Here is a 3,206-nt window from a genome sequence, read left to right on the forward strand (position 1 = left end):
GGACAAAGGCAGCTGCTTCTGGTCCCTCTGCATGTCCCCGTGTTCAGCAGTGCTGCTCCACCACTCTGTGCACAGCAACGGGGAAAAGCCTCAGCCCTGCAGGGTCAGGAGCTGCCGGGCTCTGCCTGAGCAGCTCAGCCAGTGGGAAGGGAGCTGCTCCACACGGGAACAAGGAGCAAAGGACACTCCTTTTTCAGGTTGTGGTTTCAGTTTAAAATTTAGGAAAAAAGAAAAGAAAAGAAAAGAAAAAACATTAAAAACTATGAAAGATAAAATCAAACCCCAAATGTGTCGTGAAAAATCTTCTGTAACTCTGGATGAAGAGGTCTTTTAAAAAGAGATCTCAGGTATTTACTTTGTGAATGTGCTGATGGTGTGGATCCATCTAACAGAGCTCATCAGCCTTTTTTAAAGATTATGAGGTTTGTTTCCAATACTGTTAATTTAAGTTGTGGTTGAAGCAGTAGGAAATTGAAATATGGATTGGGCATGACTTGTGTCATGAGTGTAAAACTATTGCAGTTTGAAACACGGGCCTAAAACACTGCAAATAGAGATTATCAATCCCAGTGCATTGTGTGACAGCAGCTTTTCCTGGAGGATGTGCAGCATCCCAGAGCCTGCAGCAGTGTGGTTGTGGGTCCTTGGAGCTCTGTCCTGTGCCACTGCAGGATGTCCTGAAACAGGACCTCAGCGGCCACCAGCCCAGGTCCCCCTCTGCCACCGCAGCTCCTTGGACCTTGTGTCCCCAAAAGCAGACAAAATATGTTTCTGCTGCTCCCCACTTTGCACAAATCTGCAGAGAAGTGGGATTTTCCCAAACTCTTGTGTTCCCATGGTTCCATACGTGAAAAATCTTCTGTAACTCTGGATGAAGAGGTCTTTTAAAAAGAGATCTCAGGTATTTACTTTGTGAATGTGCTGATGGTGTGGATCCATCTAACAGAGCTCATCAGCCTTTTTTAAAGATTATGAGGTTTGTTTCCAATACTGTTAATTTAAGTTGTGGTTGAAGCAGTAGGAAATTGAAATATGGATTGGGCATGACTTGTGTCATGAGTGTAAAACTATTGCAGTTTGAAACACGGGCCTAAAACACTGCAAATAGAGATTATCAATCCCAGTGCATTGTGTGACAGCAGCTTTTCCTGGAGGATGTGCAGCATCCCAGAGACTGCAGCAGTGTGGTTGTGGGTCCTTGGAGCTCTGTCCTGTGCCACTGCAGGATGTCCTGAAACAGGACCTCAGCGGCCACCAGCCCAGGTCCCCCTCTGCCACCGCAGCTCCTTGGACCTTGTGTCCCCAAAAGCAGACAAAATATGTTTCTGCTGCTCCCCACTTTGCACAAATCTGCAGAGAAGTGGGATTTTCCCAAACTCTTGTGTTCCCATGGTTCCATATTCCCAAAGAACCAGCACCCCCTCCTGATGAACACAGCAAGTTCCAAGGATGGCCACCAGCTCCCCTTCCTGCCTAGAAATCTTGGAACTGCTTCGAAACGCTGCTCCCTTCAGCTCTTGGACAGCTGCTCTGGACACAGAGCTGGGAAAAAATTCACAGAGCTCATCGTGGTGGAGGGCCAAGGAAAAGGCAGTGGGAACACGGCAGTGAGGACAGCTGAGGGCTGCAGAGCGCCTCTGAATGACACCGTAACCTGGCACAGCAGCCCTGAGACACTGCTGTGGGGCACGGCTGGGCTTGAGGACGGCTCTGTGCCCTGCCAGCTCCGAGCAGGACTGGCAACCTAAACTCTGTCCCACCCCAACTCTCTGAGAAGATGCCCTTCCTTCCTTCTCACCCTGCCAATGAGCTGCACATTTCCTTGGAAATTGTCAGGGCTTTCTTAAAGACGCAAAGTCCGACTTCGGGCTTTTTGCTGTGGTTTGGCAGTGGAGAAGGGCAATTCTTCATCCATTGGCTCCAGACTGCACTCTTACAGTGGGGATACTGCATCATGTGTATCAATCAATAAGGCCCGTGGAAAAGAAATATATGGACCAATTCTTGGTAGATATTTTCAGAGGTGTTTATTTTTCCTGCCACCTGTCCAGGGCTCTGCCGAGGAACTGCTCAATCATGGGACCCAAGTGTCCTTGCTGGAGAGGGGAACATAAAACAACCAGTGGGGAACAAGGTTTACCAGGGGCTAGGGAAACCCCATGTCTCCCCCACCAGGGCCCCTCTCCCAGAGCCCCATGTCAGGGGGGAAGGGACCCCAACACTTCACCTCTTTATTTTTAACAAAAAGAAGATTTAAAACTTAACATTGAAAACAACTGGATAAACATAACAAGAACAGTTTCAAAACAAAACAAGCCACCCTCCTGAGTCTTTAAATGTCCAAACAGATTCTCTGGAAGATCTTAAGGCTGACAGAAGTGAGACAGGACTCTCCAAGCATGCTTTGTGGGGAAACTGAAGCAGGAGAAGTTTTCTTCCATATGTACCTGTTAGAACTCTAAACAACAATAGTCAATTTCTTCCCTCCCCCTCTTCATCCCCCACTCAGCATTGGAAAGGGATTTTTGGGGAAACAATTGGTAAAGGTATGGTTTTGTGAGGGAAACCGTGGGTGAAAAAATCGATTGGGAATACACTGGGGATAATAGGATATAGGATAAAGGGGGAAGGTAGGATTAGGAAAGGGAGACTGTAGGGGGGGCTCATAATGGGGATGTTATCTAACATGACTACGACTTTTAGAACATATACTGCCTTTCACAGAAACACCATCAGGCCCAGTGACCTCCGCTGCTTGTAACCCTTTTCTACCTTGCACAATTTTGAATTCCACCACCTCTCCATCTCCTATGCTTGGGATGTATTTTTTGGGGTTATTCTTTTTAATAGCAGTTCTATGAAAGAATATGTCTTCCTGGTTGCCACATCTTGTTATAAAACCATAATTTTGTTTAACATTATACCATTTTACTATTCCTAAAACCTTAGCTATGATGATTTTTTCCTTTTTTCCAAATGGCTGCTGTTTTCTGTTTCGCTGCATTCCTGGTTTCACTTTCGTTTTCACTCACTCCTGTGTTGGAACTGCCGGAGCTGCCAGATATGCCGGGGCCGTCGGGGCTGCTCATGCCTGCGTGCTCTTCCCGGGGTCGCATTCAGGGCTGCGCAGACCTGGCCGGGCCACGCCGCTCAGCTCCCTGAGCGCTGCCTCCTCTGGTTGCAGCTTCACTGCCGTTGCCTGGCGC

Source organism: Corvus brachyrhynchos, unplaced genomic scaffold, assembly GCF_000691975.1.
Source record: "Corvus brachyrhynchos isolate BGI_N302 unplaced genomic scaffold, ASM69197v1 scaffold378, whole genome shotgun sequence".
NCBI classification, from domain to species: domain Eukaryota; kingdom Metazoa; phylum Chordata; class Aves; order Passeriformes; family Corvidae; genus Corvus; species Corvus brachyrhynchos.